The following is an 18,693-nucleotide window of genomic DNA, read 5'->3' on the forward strand; positions in this document are numbered from 1 at the left end:
AGTACAGCCTCGGCAACAGGCATACTTATGTGAAAGTGCTTCCTCGGTGAAAAGCACTTTCGCGTAAGTATGCCCGGTTGTTTGGGTTTCAGACATTTGATCATTTGAGCAAATGTCCTAGACCCATATACATTTCACCAAAATCCATTTCATCGAAAATTCCTGACATAGGGTCCAAATTGCCAAAAATCCATTTTGCCGAGAGTAGTACTGACAGTGCATATGCCCTTTTCCCCCACTGTAGTGTGATCTTGGAGTGAGAATATTAATGTAGGGGGGTGTGGGCGGGCACAGCCTCCCATCTACTCAGGTTCTATGCTACTTACTTACCCTTTTCATAGGGACTGGACAATATAAAACAATACTAGACAATACTAAACTGTATTGGGTGGGGGCTACGCCACCCACACCCCCATTGTGGGGGGATGTGCGCCCCACACCCCCCTTCTTTAATATTCTCACTCTGAGATTGCACTACAGTGAGGGAAAATGGCATATGCACTTTCAGTACTATTTTCGGCTAAATGGATTTTCACTAATTTAGATCACATGTCAGAAATGTTCAGCGAAATTGATTTTTGGTGAAATTACACTGATTCATATATATGTATATATATATATATATATATATATATATATATATATATATATATATATATATCTATATATATATATATATATATATATATATATATATATATTTAGGTTTACCATTGGTTGTGCGAACGACATTCTGTCAGCTGCAATAGGCCGAAAATCAGAATGTTGAACGCACAGACATTTGTGCACTAGATAGATGACTCCACTTATTTGAATGCAATACTGCATTTGCATAAGTGTAAGTCGACTATCTGCACGGAGATCGCGGTATAGTGTGGAGTGGAAATTCATCCATATCCCCACTGTAGTGCGATCTCAGAGTTAGAATATATAAGTAAGGGGGGTTTGGGTGCGTAGCCCCCCCCCCACATGGTGGGTGCAGGGGGGCTTGCCTCCCTGCAAAAACGTGATTTGTCATATAGGACTTTGATTTACATCAGCTCCTATACGGTTATCACATGGTGGTTTCGACAACAATATCGAGTCAAGTGCGTCAAGCATTTGGTTTAACATTGTCAATGTTAGTTGTTTTTACTTTTGTTATTAATATTCATTTATTTGAAAGGAAAATGTTTTTCGGTTCGATTAAACAATAGTAAAACATATATATATATATATATATATATATATATATATATATATATATATATATATATATATATATATATACATATACATAAATATATAACAGCTACAAACACATGCAATCTGAGGGTCATGCTGCTGTACCCTAGAAGTCTAACTCTGAAAATGCACTGACTGGGAGTAATGGGATATAATGACCTCTGTGCTGTAACAGAGACCTAGTTAAAGGCAGCAGGAAGCACCCCTGCACTACCAGCCTATAACTCATTCCACATCTTTTGGCTGCAGAACTTTGACTGAAGCTCCAAAGTTGATGGTATTTACATATTCATTAGGGATACACACACCTCCAGAGTGGTAGATCCCCATTTTGCATTACAGATCCTGCAGGTGTAGCTAACATTGGGTAAGACAGTGGTTCAGGTTGTAGCCTGCTATAGGTCCCCAAACATATCCCAAGGCTCACACTCCATGTCCCTAAACACCCTGGAGAATATTAGTGTACAATCTAACACTCGTATACTGGTTGACTTCAACTACCCCACCATTAACTGGGAAAGCTACTCATGTACCGATGCATATGCCCATCACATTGACCTGGTCCTTGCTAACATGGGTGACTGTTGCTGTACACCAATAGTCAACTCCTCCCTTATTATATCTGAACACAAATTAATCACCTTTGGAAATCCACAGCCGTTGCCCCCGCACAGGTAATCACCAATAAATGCCTTTCCAGAGCTAACTATGACCTCCTAAAAATAGAGGTAGCTAACTTCACAGCAGACGTGCAAATGGAGACTAGTTGCATGACTGCTGAATCAAACAACAATGCAATATGAACATGTACACAAATGCATGGATTCTGCCATACCCAATAGAACCAGGACCCTCACCTTCAACAAAAGGAAGCCAATCTGATGGTCCCCAACCATAAAGAAAATGTACAACAGAAGGAGGGAACTGATATGGAATAAGGTGAAGTCCCAAGACTGGAAAAAAAAACCTTTGTCAGTCTCATTTAAAAGTTGAGATCCCATCAAATGCTACAAAGTTAGCTGTGAAAACAGAATTGAAGCACATAGTAAAGACAAACACAAGGTCTCATACAGTTATGTAAAGGATCTCCATGGCAATACCAAGATTTGCTCTGAGCTACTAGACAATGTTATCTCCTAGACTGAGCCAACAAATATTGCTAATATACTGGCTGACATATTGAATGCGAACTTTACCCCTCTCTCTCTTCCTCAAAGGACCAATAACAATATCAGTACACTGCCAGGCACCCAGTATTACTGTTGCACAGGTTAAAACACCACTGTCCAAGGCAAAGAATACAGCTTCCATGGAGCTGACAATATCCCTGGCTGTGTTCATCATGGACGACAGAGTGACCTGGCACCTCACCTGTGTGTCCTGTTCAAGCGCAGCCTCACCTCAGGCTTTGTCCCTACTGAATTGTGCACTGCTACAGTTACCCCTCTCCACAAATGAGGTGCAACTACAGGGCCTGAGAAATACTGCCCCAACTGCCGGACAAGTCTGTTATGCAAAGCTATGGAATGCATCATCATGCACCTAATAAACAGGGATATGGGAGTCTGCAGACTCAGGATCCCACACAGTTTACTTTTGTGAAGGATAGGTCATACCTGCTCAATCAATCTGGTCATCTTCTTGGAGTCAGTCACCTGAGCTGTGGATGAAGGCACGGCGGCACATACAGCCTACCTTGATCTGGCCAAAGCCTATGATAACATTCCCCACTCAGGAATCATGCGAACACTCACTACACTAGGCATCAACCCCTATATCACTAGGTGGGTTGCAAACTGGGTCACAGATAGGACTCACAGTGTAGAAATAGCTGACTCCAAGTCAGACTGCTGAGTAGTCATAAGTGGAGTCCCACATGGTTCTGCTCTGGGTCCTCTCATGTTTGTTATCAACGTCTCTGAAGTCCATGCCAACATGAAGGGACTCTGGCTGACAACGTTTGCAGACAATTGCAAGTTGGGAGCTATTATTAGCTACCCAAGTGATGTTGGCATCCTACCGACAGGTCTCACTGAGCCCAATGACTGGTGTCAGAGCCATGGCCTTAAGCTCAATGTCAAAAAATGTGTTGTCATCCCGTTTGGGGAAAACCCTGTTCCCATGAATTACCACATTGATGGTAGTCCCCTAAACAAATATGGCATTATAAGAGATCTGGCTACACAGGTTGACAGCAATGATTCTTGACCACCACATTGCCACTGTGGCCACAAAGTCCTTCTATGTGGCACATCTCAGTATTAATGCGTTAGCATCCAGGAAGGAAGAGGTCATTGTCCCCCTGTACTCTTCTAGACAGAGTGACACAGTTTGTTTCAGCATACATATTCTGATGGATGTGAGGTAGGTAAATGAAATGTATGTCCTCATTTTCTGACAACAATCACAATCATATCATTACAGTGATTTTCCAGAGAAATGATAATAATCTGTAAAACAGACCAGAAATATGAGCAATAAACCTGGACATCCTGAAACAATTTAGCCAGTTGACAGGTATGCACAGAACCCCTTTCTGCAATGAATCTGGACCAAGGCTGACAAAGTGGACAGTGGAAGCCATACAAATGGGGATGTATCTGAAGTACTGGCATAGATAAGCCAGTTGCTGTAGTAACACCCTCCTGTGTGCTCTAACATATATTTAGTGAAATAGCACAAGTAATTGAATTAGGAAATCTGCTATGGGTAATTACACATGCATTTGCAAATATATCAGGCACTACAGAGATGTAACAGAACTGACAAATAGCCACCAGTGTGAAAGTGAATACCCACAACCAATATCACCACAGTCACAGTTACATACCGGTAAGTCAATTGAACAGTATAGTATACAGACTGTGTGAACAAATACATCATTGTTTGCCACTCACACACTAATCCTACATATACAGCCCCAATTCTCAGTGTAGTCTGAATCCTGACCTTGGTACAGGACATGTCTCAGTCTGCCCCTACAAATACATACAGTCAAAAGATCAGTAAAAACTGGAGCAGCATGCACAGTCAGATAAAGAAGGAGCCATAACATTTACATCCACCCCACTCCATACACAGCCCAAATAACATGTACACATGACATGTATAAACAGTCATGACAGCCTGTTAACAATGGCCAGACATACACAGGCCTCTCACATGTACAGTTCACCTCAGAATGTACAGGCTCAGGACTCATATCTATGGCCTCTTCCCTGACATGTCTGGGGGTCTACTACATTACTGGTTTGGTAGTAGGAATGAAGTCAAGCAATAATGATAATAAATACATCTCCGCCTGATTGACATCTGGACAAAGCCTGACATCATTTGGGGACAGAGGCATAAACACAGGGGTAGATTGGACATATTGCTGTCATACATTGAGACAGTTTCAGATGTTATTGGGTTTGTTGTAACATCCTTTATGAGGAATATGATGTCGGTAATACCAATAGATGTGAATATTTGCTGACTGCATTCCCCAGAGTCCACGACTGATTTACCAAGGACACCAACTGTCTGGGGAACTGACAAAACATAACATGCAAACATGAGACCACTCTGTGGACAGTGTGTCAGTGGAGAGGTATGTCAGAGACATATCACTGTCAGTCGTGAAGTCACTCACTAAATGCATGTCCACAGAAACCTTGTCAATCTATCAATCCACCATGTGTATAACAGCACTAATGACATTGATTCTGTTCACAAATCTGGGGATATGTCCCCCATGTTGTTTGTCTGTCTCCACATGTCCTGTCCTGTGATGTATTGCCACCTACTGTATGCAAACCTGAGGCCCACCACCTCTGTAATGTCCCTCACACAGGCAAGGAAAAGGGGCAAGGCCTACATTAAGGAATGTCCCATATGTCAGAACTAGCAGCAGTGTCCAGGTCCACAGCACAATACTATGAGGGCACGTGCATAGTGGTATGTCCTTAGCAATACCTGACATCTGTACATCTGTATAGGACAGGCAGAAAGTAGATAGCAAACAGGTTATGCATTAGGATGAATGTTTTGAAAGGTAGAAATCTGAAACTGAAAGGTATGCCATTACTACATGACAGCAGTCCTCAATGACATGTCCAAAAAACATAATAGTCTACAGTTAATATCAAAATATCAGATCAATATCCAATAGGAAATACATAAAAACAATACAGCTCAAACACCAAGAACAAGATAGTCAGTACTCAGAGTCCCAGCTTTGCATGCAGGGGTGTATGGTACTAGTACTACAATCTGCAATCTAATTTTACTTGGAACAGCACTGTTAAAGGTGCTAATGTAATGATACATTATGTGTTAAACTATTTTTGTCAACCACTGCACTGTAGCTGCTGTAACATCCAAGTGTGACTGCATATAACCTTGGATACTACCCATGTATAAAGCAAATACAAAGAAAAAAGACTGTGGTACTACTCATGTATACCCAGGTGTCCCAAACAGTATAGTCAGACCACTTGCTACTCTAATGACAGCACATAGAAGCATGTTATGTACAGGAAATTAAATACAATTATTAAAGATGAAATTACCCTGCAATTTTATAAGACTGGAATGTGATCACTGGTTTCCAGGGCTGAGCTATGCTTAGCAGGTTTAAGCATTGCTTAAATGTAAATACTAAGCAGCTTTGCACACTGGTAAACAAAGCCTATATGGTGTAAGCATCTATTTGTACGTTAGCACTGCTTACCATCACAGAAACCCATGCAAATACATTTAAAGCTGCTCAAAACTGCCTTAATCACTCTGTATCCAACAGTCCTTGTTCTGCCTGGCAACAAAATAAACAGCCATTGCAGGCCTTTAACACAAGACCCTGGGAACCACAAGCACAGCAATTTACCGGTAAGCCACCTCAAATGTATGTCATTAGGATGTTTTCTCAAACGTACTCTTTTTTACAGCCAGTTTACAATAGGGAAGAGACACTGTGCAATTAGGAAAGATTGGTATCTACAAATATATATATATATATATATATATATATATATATATATATATATATATATATACATATATATATATATATATATATATATATATATATATATATGAAAAGAAACATACATAGAGATAGAGAGACAGAGATAGATAGATATGTATGGAGATACATATATGTGTATAACATTATATAGATATATTACCAATAAATATTTCTTCTGGCTTTTCCTGGTTAGGGGTCATCACAGCAGATCACCTGTCTGCTCATGATTGGCAGCAGAGTTTTATGGTGTCAAGTTGCCATCCCAGTACCCAACCTTCCAAGGAAGGCACACACACACACCAACGGTCAATTTGGAGTGTCCACTCCACCTACAGCATGTCTTTGGGATGTGGGAGGAAACCAGAGCACCCAGAGGAAACCCATGTGACCACAGGGAGGACATGCAGACTGTGTACAGAAAGCACCACAGCCGAGGATCGAACCCAAGAACCTCTTGCTGTGAGGCAACAATGTTAACCGCTGCACCACCATGGCTGCCCTATTACCAATAAATACTGAGGTGTGTGTGTGTGTTATATATATATATATACACACACACACACACACACACACACACACACACACACACACACACACACACGCACATATATGTCCCAAAATGTCCATACAAACATAGGCCACCCATAACTGGGGCAGCATGCACAATCAGATACAAAAGTACCCATGACACTCACATCTGCCCCCCCTCCACAGTCCAAATACATAAGTGAACAGTACACTGCAGAAAACCATGATAGGCCATACACAATGGCCAGACGTAAAACAACCTCTTAGCAAAACAACTAAAATGACTGAACATAGCAAAGAGAATTACAACCAGCCAGTAATTCACACATGTTTATTATACTCTGATATCTTGGCCACAGCCTTCAAGGAGTAAAACATTACAAGAAATACTTGCCTTAATCACAAGAAGCAATTAACATTTAATTGCATAATTAAATACATAGCCTCCAATTACACTCCTCATTTAACCCCCTAAGGAATAAAGTATCACATTTAATATTAATACACTGAGTCTGTACATAACAATTGTCCTTTTATGAATGTTTCATCAAACTGAAGAACAGACTTTTTCCAAGACAGTACCTTGGAACCCGCTATTGTCCCCATGGTGAGATTTATTCAAATATACGGCTATAGAACTGTCATCTTTCTAATCAGTAATATGTCTCACATGTTCTAACAGCCTAGTTTTAAAATGTGTTACTCTTCCCCCACATAAAATATGTTACAAGGGCACCTAAGAGCATACTCTATACACCAACCTCTTGAATGTACAGACTTCAACATGTTTTCCAGCCTTTCACCCTCAGCAGAAATGGCAGCACTAAATAATTATTGACCATTATACCTATCAACCTCCTACTGTATGACATCTGGACAAAGCATGACATAATTGATGGACAAAGGCCCAAATACACGACCATACTTGAAATATTGTTGTTATACACTGAGAAAGTTGCTGATGTTACAGGGTCTGTTGTAACGTATCTTTTCTGAGGGATATAAAGTCAGGAAAAACAAATGGATGTTAGCATTTACAGATTGCAATCATCAGAGTATGCTACTGATTTGCCAAGGACAACACCTGTCTGGGGCACAAATCAAACATAACAGGCTATCCTGTGGCCATTATGTGGATAGCCCTACAGTTGAGAGCTATGCAGAGACAGAACTTTATCAGACTGCAGAACCCATGCAGGAGTAGCATGTGCAACAAACTCTGTTAAACTAGCAGTATTCCAAACATATAACAGCAATACTCACATTCTGCCCCTAAGTCTTGAACCTTCTCCACAATTTAGTTGGCTTATCTCCACAAGACTTGTTGTAAGAGGTAGTAGCTCACACAACTCTAGGATGTCTTCCTCACAAGTAAGAGAAAGTGACAATGCCCACATGGAGTACTCAATTATAGGAGTGTGTTGCCATGACATTGGCTTTTGGAAGAACTACACAGCTGCTCTGCATGCAGTTAGGAAGTGGGGAACCCCAATAGGTGCACAGGCCATCACCTGGTCATGAGCATCACCTACAAAAGCCATGTTGCTACCTTGTCAAACCAGCTCTGTCCCTGTATAGCACAGAGAGAGAGAGAGGGAGAGAGAAAACAAAACATAGACAGGCAAATAAAAGGAACAAAAAGGTAATTGGAACATGTAAGCATGTAATTGAATGTAGTACTTGGTCTATAATAATGGGAAATATGATTTGGAAGAATATATTTCCCAACAAGACTTGCAGTATTAATGTCCTGCTGAGCAGTTCCTATGGCCATAGCATCTGTCCCTTTCTGCAGTGGGAGAGATCACAGCCATACCTCTCAACTGTACAGATTTTTACAGAATGTCCAGATTTTCCCATCATAGATTTTTGTCTGTTCTTCCTGAAATCTGTACTTTTCTGGCAAATAGTTGAGGAATGAAGTCATCAAGTAATGACAAACACTTGAGTTTAAAATTCCACATCCTTAAGAATATTCATGGTAATGCAAAATGTATCATTCTAAAAACTTCCTAAGTTTGTAACAGGAATATTTAAAGTCTGTCCCTATTTATCCCCCATAATTTTAGGCTTTGTCCAGATGTGATGCTTTAAGAGCTTGCAAGGTAGGATCACAGCTCAGGAACCTGATTCACCCTGGGATTGGACAGCTCACATATGACAACCATCGGGGTGTCTGTCAAACAGTTGTGACTGTGCCACTGCTAGGCCAGTTAATGAGATGTTGTCCATATCCATAAATTACCTGTGAATATGAGCATGATACATGTTTGTCTTGTAAAGTTAAGAGACCTATATAGGGCATGTGCATAGTAAAGTACTGTTGCAGACATGTGTGTTGAACTGCATGTGATATATTGTATTAATGACATCCAACTGTACAGTGTCCTGCTGGACATTAAGCACATTTGTGACTGATATCTGTAGTCACATACACATATACCAGTGTTATATCAGCCAAACCATTGGCAAGTCTGTGAGCAATGACAATGTTACATAACAGCCTACGTATGACTTTTGGAGATTGTCCAGGTTATCATAGTGATGTCAATGCCTACTGTACAATCAATGTAGTAATGTATGGTGCAGCTATATTAATACAGTATCAATACTGATGTCCCTTTTGTCACCCAATTATGTGTGCCATTGTCCAGACGTACTGCTATAACAGGTTGAGAAGTATGATTGAGCAGCAAGACTGTAAATACAGTGTGTCATACTAACATAGAACAGAAATGTATACCAGGTATCCCCTGAGCATATGTATCTATGCGTATGTTCAGCTGGAAGGCAAAAAACTAATCACATGGGTTTCAAGCAGTCAGGTACATAGGTTGTGCATGTTGCACGTGTGTAATATCAGTGTTAGTGCATACAACAGACATAAATGTATACAGCTACTGGTTGTTGCATTGCTCTGACACTGATATGGGTACCAAAGTAGGCATGATTATCAGGTAGGAATCTGAGAACTGTCAAACTGTGTTATGACCTTCTGTCCATGCCTATCACTAATAGCTATATCATCACCTATATACAGTGGATATCACAAGTGTACACACCCCTGTTGGAATGCAAGGTTTGTGTGCTGTATGACAATGAGACCAGAGAAAATCATTTCATAATTTTTCTCATCTTGAATGTGACCCCTAACCTGTACAATTCCATTGAAAAACAATCAAAGGTGTTTCTAGGAAGGTGAGCAACTATTGCCAAGTGAAAATGTGCCATGATGTTAGAGTACAAACCAAGATGAAGGAATGCTGTAACCATCTCAAGAGGTGCATACGCAACATATCAGTTTAAGGGTGTGCACACCCATTCAACTGGCTTATTGTACTGATTATTTCCATACGTTTTCACAAACTAGATTGTTATGTTTTCAATTGAATTGTACGGGCAATAGGTCACATTAAAGGTGGGAAATGTTTTGAAATGTGTTATTGTGGTGTCATGATTCAATTGCACAAATACCAGACATTGTTATAGGGGTGTGTACCCTTTATATCCATTGTAGCTGTATGGATTCAGCACTACCTGACCTGTATAACCAGCCTCCACCAAGGTAGAGTATTCCCCTTTGGTGGACAGCAGCAATACACAAACCACATAATAGGTTGCTATATTGGCTGTACATGGAGACATAGGTGCAGGCAACAACTTGTAAGCAAGTCCACCTCTATCTGAGCAAGCATGTAAGTTTACAGGTGACTTCCTGTAAGGCTGACTATGACTACAAATCAGACATATCCACACCACCAAGGAAAATTGCAACAGTGTCTTCACATATGTTGTCAGTCTCAGAGGAAATAACACAATTCACTCTGTACTGGGGGTAAAGAACACCTCATAAACACATGCCATGCATATAGGCAACCTGCATCAGATAGGTTAGGTGGGAAAATCACCACCCTGTCCAGTTGTATAGGGGGATATGCACATAAACCACACTCATCCCCTCAGCAAGGGTGAGCATGTACATATTGCCTACTGATGGCAACAACAGCAAATCTCCATGGGGCATAATAACATCAATGTCTGCCTCTTACATCAACTCAGACATGTACTCACAGCTCCATCAAACACCACAGTCGAACACAGACCTGCCACCATCCACACACCATCCACAGAGAAGATGGCCACTGTCAACCCTCTACACAGAAATTAATGGAGGATAGAGGATTATGCAGTTAAGTGTCCAACACTGGGGAGAGTAATATAGCTTGGGGACAGGAGTGTAATGCAAGCTGCTATAGCCATCATAGATTGGAGGGTTATGGTATAGTTTGGATTATTTGCAAGTAATATCCACTGTTGATGTGCAATTTGACAGCCGTAGGAGGTCCTGTGACCTTTTTTCTGTTTATGTCTTCTAAGTAACATGCAGAGGGCTCACCTACTAACATTCTCTGTTGGGGAAACTGACATCATCACCCAATATGTGATTGAACATTATGCCGTTATTTGGACAGAGTGTTATTTGGATGGGCAGCAGAAGATGTGCAGGAGAGGATTGCCCTGTGGAGCAATCTGGTCCACAGGGTAAATGATGCCGGCCTGCAAAGCAGAACTTATGAGCAGGTGCAGCATCGGGCCACCAACCTCATCTGCCATGCCTGTCAATGGGCTTCTGCTGCTGTAGCGAGGGACCAGGTAGCCACAGGTGGGGGCCTAGCCATTCAACCCCCACTGACAGCCACAGAGGAGCTCCTCGCTAACCTTGCAGTAACCGCCCAACGCACAATCCATGAAGCTGAGGAAAAGCATTGTGGAGGTGGATTGCACACACACTGAATGTGGAGCATGCAGGTAAAGGTACAGTGGGGATTAGTACACTAATGTGCCACACATACATGTATCTGTATTATACCTACAGCCATGTGTCAGGTCCAAATACAGCTGTGGATGGGATTTTCTAATGCACAGAGGTGCACATCTATGGTGAGGACAGAACATTGTGTATTATTGGGGTTAGTACTGTAAATGTGCAGACATGCTGAATCCATCATGTACCAAGGCCACATGTGAGTCTCCTGACAATAACTCCTTCTCACAACTACCCAGGACCCTCTGGTCTGCATATGGGACAGTAGCCTGAAGATGGTGAGTATGTCATTGTTCTGTTGCTGCCTGGCAATACTCCAGGCATGTGAAGGGCATGCAATTTACCATGCACACAACTATCAGTAATAGCTATATTGCTTTATGTAATAGCTATATTGTTTTATGTGTATGTTCACTTGTGGTGGGGTTAACTGCATTGCATCATAGTGGTCACCACTGGTGCCTATCTGACGTGAATTCAACATTTGTATATCATACTTCACAACTTGTCAGTGCCAAGACATCTGGGCAGAGGCTAGAAAAATGGACTGGACAAATGGCCTAAGGTAGGGACATATGTGATACATTAGTGGTATACAGTGGATATAAATTGTGTACACACCCCTGTTAAGATGCAAGGTGTTCTTGTTATATACAAATTAGGACCACAATATGTCAGTCCACACCTCTTCGAGCCTTTAATGTGACCCATAACATGAACAGTTCACTTGTAAAACCAAGCATATGGACTCATGTATTGCACCTACAAGGCTGGCCACCTGTGAGGGTGACAGACGTTGTATCAGCATGATGTTTCAGTCAGGTATAATACCTCATGCTACCATATGTTTCAATACACTGACTGTGGCCTATTTGGCTACAGTATCACATACATGGGCATTGTTAAGGCACACAGACCACCTCCTACCTCGTATAGGTTGCAAACATCTGGATATTCCAGACACATCTGTACAGAGGAATGTACAATGGTTTAACTTGCTGCATGTGAAGCAGATGCTGTTACCACACTAGATAAAGTAATGGTAGTGGGAGGTGGTCACCAGCCATGTATGGTACACACATCAAAATGGAACAAAATGGAATAAGCCATACAAGATATGATCCTCACACACAGATACAGTTGCCATCATTGTTTTGAGATATTTCTACAATAGTGCTACACAATTATCAGACGTGTGACAGAGGTTTTACATTTCCGCCTCATTCTAAGGAACTGCTAAGGTGGATGACATCAACAGGACTACTAAATCAGGGTGAGGGGAAGTGTAAACAGCAGTACACAGGTCAAAAATGGTGTAACCCACACACTACATCATTCTCACACAAACACATCCAAACCATTGCCAGTAGATAGATTAAACCTCCTGCCTATCTAGTTATTTCTGCTATAGTGCTACTCATTTAAAAGATGTGCCACAGAGCTTATACTTTTTCATCTCATCCAAAGGTACTTCTAAGGTGGATGACATCAACAGGACTACTAGATTGGGACAAGGGGAAGTGTGAAGGGTAGTACACAAGTCAAAAATGATATAAGCTAGACAGTACATAATTCACACGCACACACACACACACACACACACACACACACACACACACACACACACACACACACACACACACACACACACACACACACACACACTCTCCAATATTGGGATTAGAACTCCTACCTATCTAGTTATGTCTATTATAGTGTTACACAGTTACCACACATGCTATAGAGCTTACTGAATTTTCACATGGCCAAAGCTGATGATAACTGCACAGCTGAGGTACAGTATTACAGGTGGTAGAAAGTCTGCCTTCAGTTCCACCCTTACATCATGCTAGTTCTTTCTGTCTTGCACTTCAAATAATATTATGGCTTGGCACTACACCAGGTTATTGTATCAAGAAGTGTGGCACACCTGGGAGCTGTCAGCAGTACTCGTTCATCACAGAAGTAGCCCCAGTACTTAAACGTTATGTCCACCCCTCCTGGCATGATTGAAGGGCAGTTTTCTGTGCTTTCACCCATTAACCTGGTGCACTTGTCCATTCTGAGGCACTGTTGCATCTGCCTCATGTACACAGACAACCCTCCCCTCTAAAATCCAAACACTCAGACCTGTGAGAATTACCCATATATCACCCATTGTGGACATATGCACTGTCCAGCAAAGACTGGACTAGCAGGTCAAGAGAAAAAGATCAACACCTGCACCACACCATGTGGAACACATAGCTCACCATGACACCCACATTTAAAGCCATGACATAAAGTGAAAAGTCACACACCCACCTTCACAGAGGTACTCAATGGACATTTACCCAAGCAGCACAGACCAGCAAGACAGACACCCACTCAGACACCATGACATGGCACATGCCAAGGGATACAGATTTAACCTACACAGTGTGGCCCTCAACCTAAGCTCCTAAAGCTAACCACCTTGCACAATACAGTGATCATGGGTAACGCATTACTGAGGTACATACATATCCCACTCACTAAGTTGAATATGGAGTAGGTAACAGCCAAATATCTATTGCATGCCAGCATCCAACACATGACATAGCCAGTCATGGCACTCCACAACAACTACGAGAATCACTCTGTATCCATGCGGGTGTGAATGACTTGGGACACACCTTCCTGGACTACATGACAAAAGACATGGTTGAACTCTCTGATTATGTGGCCCAGGCAGGTGTGACAGTATCCCTGAGTAGTGTACCACCATCACCCAGAATGATGCTGCGGTACTATCAACAGATGATTGATTGCAACATTGGCTTACATGTTTTGTCCCAGTGATGAAGGCTGGTTAGCCGAAACTGGTTTGGAGATGTTTATAATACTTAATAAATACAATATTTGACTTTTATTCCAGACATCAGTACCTTTGTATTGCATTTGCTGGCCGTTGGTGTTTTGGATGTTAATGGTTGGGCCGAGCATACCATACTTGCAAAGCATAAAGTTTTCGTTACGTGTTTTGTGTCATTCTCAGGGGTTACAGTACTTCTCTGCATGGGATGACATGATTGATAGAACCCAGTGACTTGCCACAGATGTCCTACAGCTGTCAGTGCTGGGTTTCCAGGTACTAGCTAAGTGTCTTGCCACCCCTATGATGCCTTATTAGGCAGGATTCCTAATGTAATTACCACCATAACAGCTAGACCTGTATGCAATCTGAGGGTCATGCTGCTCAACTATAGACATCTAACTGCAGAATGCAGTCACTCAAAGCACTCATTGGAGTGGAGGACATTAACACGTCTGCTGTAATGGAGAGGTGGTTCACAGCAGCAGACAGCAGCCCTGCAATATCAGGCTATAATGCATTACACAGCTGTCAGCCCCCAAACATGGACCACAACACACCTCCACAGGTGGTGTTGTCTCCATATTCATTATGGATAATAACACCTCCAGACTAGTATCCCAGCATAATGCATTGGAGATACTTCCAGTAAAATTGCCTTGGGGTAATAGTACAATCCAGACCATAGCCTGCTATGGTTACACATCTATGTCCCTAGACTGTCAATGCACATTCCTCAACACCCTGCCATCTATGATGGTCCAATGCAAAACTGACATAGTATGAGACTTCAACTACCCCTCTATCACCTGGGGAAAGTATCCAAGCACCAGTACAGTGGGCCAACACTTCCTGGGATTCATCATTTCCAATGCCCTGGACCAGCTCATACTGACCCCTGGTAGAGGATACAACAACCTTGACCTGTGTTGACTACTTAAATATGGGACTGTTGCTCATCCAGAGTTGTCAATCCCTGCATGGTGAGATCCACACAGGCTGTAAAATACATGGAACTCAACATGTCAGCCACACCCCTCACAAAGGTAACCACCTTGCAAAACCTCTCCAAAGCTGACTTTGCAGCCATAAAAACAGGGATGAATGACTTAACTGCACCCATGGCAATGGGAAATAGCTGCATGACTGTCAAATCATACACATATGCACTGTACAAACAGGTACATGAATGCATGGTACTAGCCAGAGCCAACAGAGCCCAGACACTGTCCTCCAAACACTGGGAGACAATGTTATGGTCCCCTGCCATTACTAAAGAGTACGACAGAAGGAGGACACTGTTGCAGAGAAAGGTGGTGTCCCATGACTGTTGAAATCCCTTATTAGCCTCAAACGCAACTTGGGATCCCTCATGGAAACCCCTATAGGCATCTATAAAGGCAGACATGCAGCAGACACTGACAACAATCACAACAGCCTTTGATAGTTACATCAACAAGCTGCACAGCATTAAATACAAGTGCTGTGAGTTATTGCACAATGCTAATACCTATCCTGAGACAACAGATATTGGCCACAGTCTTGGCAACACATTCAGTGCCAGCTTTACCCCCCCCCCCCACAAGTGAAGTGCTGAGGTTATGGGTTCTCACATGCTGCATCCTGTTTCTGTTCTAGGCACCTGTGTGTCACCAGGATGTTGCTCTGCAGCAAGACCAAGGGGTATGGCAGTGTGCTAACACATCCACCATGTCTTAGGCAGGGTACAGCTGTATCTGCATGGATTTCCCAAGTCTGTAACACAGTGATTTGCATATGCCTCACAGATTATAGGGCTGAGGGTTGTACATAGGTATATGTTGATTTACAACATATGTTGTAGAGTGGAGAATGGTACGTGTTGTGGTTTGGACACACCTCCAATTGCTAATAACCACAGCCACAGGGGATATTCATCAACCAAACACACTGAGATTACTATTCACACACACACACACACACACACACACACACACACACACACACACACACACACACACACACACACACACACACACACACACACACACAAACACACACACACACACACACACACACACACACACACACACACACACACACACACACACACACACACAAACACACACACACATGCATGCACACCTGCTACCACCCACCTTACTGTTGTATGCAAACATTTTCAGCCATGGTGCCTTTGTGTTCTCTTGTACCTCAGAAGGGTAGATCCCAAACATGAGAGGACATGGGTCCATACCCTGTGTGACACCAGTCATGCCTAGTCATAAGTTTGACATGGAGTCCACTGCAATCACACCGTGGGTACTATCTATGAGGCAGTTTGCAGAAGAACTACTGATATAGTGGTTGATGCCTAGCCAAGTGTGTTTGTGTATGATTTCTGGGTGGAGAGTTGTCTCTGAGTATTAGAAGGGTTGCCTATATTTTTAACTCTTCCATACTGTCACATAGTCATTGGGCATGGCACTACACATTTAGGGCTGTGGATTGTCTACACCAACCTCTATGGTGTTTGACAACTGTTGGCCTTGTAATGTGGACATTGGGACGTATACTAGGTCATCAATATAATTTAGCAAAACCCTCCCCCCAATAGTTTCTATTTGCACAGCCACACCAACACCCACAGAGGATACCGATGACAGACAGTGACACACACACACTTGCAAGTACTGAGTTTCGAACCCCTATCTATCTATCTATCTATCTATCTATCTATCTATCTATCTATCTATCTATCTATCTATCTATCTATGTATTGCTACTACAGTGCTATGCATTTATCGCACATGCCACAGAACTTATAGGAGGGATGTTGTCCCAAGGTACTTCTAAGGTGAGGAACATCACCAGCCCTTGTAAAAACTGGCATTGGGTGATGTGGGTGAGAGATTTCATAAAATATTTTACCCTACACACACATTTACATTTGCCAGGAGTGAGGTTCAAACCACTATCTAACTATGTTTTCAGACCTTTATGCTACGCATTTATCACATGCACCCCTGACCTTACACGGTTTAGGGTTGCCAGTATGTACATCTAAGGTGAATGATATCTGCAGGACTGCTAAAGTAGAGCACTGAGAACTGTACTGGGCCAAAATCTTTAAAGTACTAACACATATACAGACACACAAACGTGCCAGGAATGAGATTCAAACCGCTACCTATGTTGTTATTAATACTACGTTGTTACACATTTATCACACATGCCATGGAGCTTATAGGGAGAGCACGGTCCAAACATACCTCTAAGGTGAGTGACATCAGGAGCCATTGTGAAGTATTACACTTTGAAATGTACTGGCTGTGTATGGACACAAAATACTTCACCCTATAGTTATACACACACACTTTTACAATTTCTGGTACTGAGATTAGAACTGCTACTAAAGTAGCATTTTGCACTAGAGTATTACACAGTTATCGCAAGTGCCACAGAGCTTATATGTTGAAGAGCTGTCCACAGGTATCTTTGAAGGTGAGTGACATCAGCAGCAGGAAGTGTAGTGAGTTTGAATGGCCTCAAAATCAGGTCTCTACAAAAACATACACACTCTCTTGCACAAACACACACATTTTCACAGCTGCCAGGACCGGCAATAGAACTTCTACCTAATTAGTTTGCTACACTACAGTATTCTGCAGTTATCACAAGCACCACAGAGCTTATATGCTGGAGAGCTGTCCAAAGGTATCTTTGAAGGTGAGTGGCATCAGCAGAAGTGACAAAGGAGGGGTAAAGGAAGTGTAGTGAGTGTGAATGGCCTCAAAATCATGTCTGTACAAAGACACACACACACTGTCTCACACAAACACACACATTTTCACAGTTGCCAGGACCAGAATTAGAACCCTTTACCTACCTAGTTTGCTGCATTATAGTATTACACAGTTATCACGGGCACCACAGAGCTTATAGGGATGCAAGCTGCCCAAATCAGCAAGACTGCTAAAGTAGGGTAATGGGAAGTGTAATGAGTGTGAATAGCCTCAAACTCATTCATCTAAACACACACACACACACACACACACACACACACACACACACACACACACACACACACACACACACACACACACACACACACACACACACACACACACACACACACACACACACACACACAAAACTTTACATTTGAGAGGACTGAGATTACAAATGCTACATGAACTCTTATTTGTACTATAGTGTCACACAGTTATCACAAGCAATACTGAGACTACAGGGCTGAGGGCTAACAAAAGGAATTTCTACAGTGAATGACATCAG

The sequence above is a fragment of the Protopterus annectens genome, chromosome 1.part0, assembly GCF_019279795.1.
Source record: "Protopterus annectens isolate FY-2018-M chromosome 1.part0, PAN1.0, whole genome shotgun sequence".
Lineage (NCBI taxonomy): Eukaryota > Metazoa > Chordata > Ceratodontiformes > Protopteridae > Protopterus > Protopterus annectens.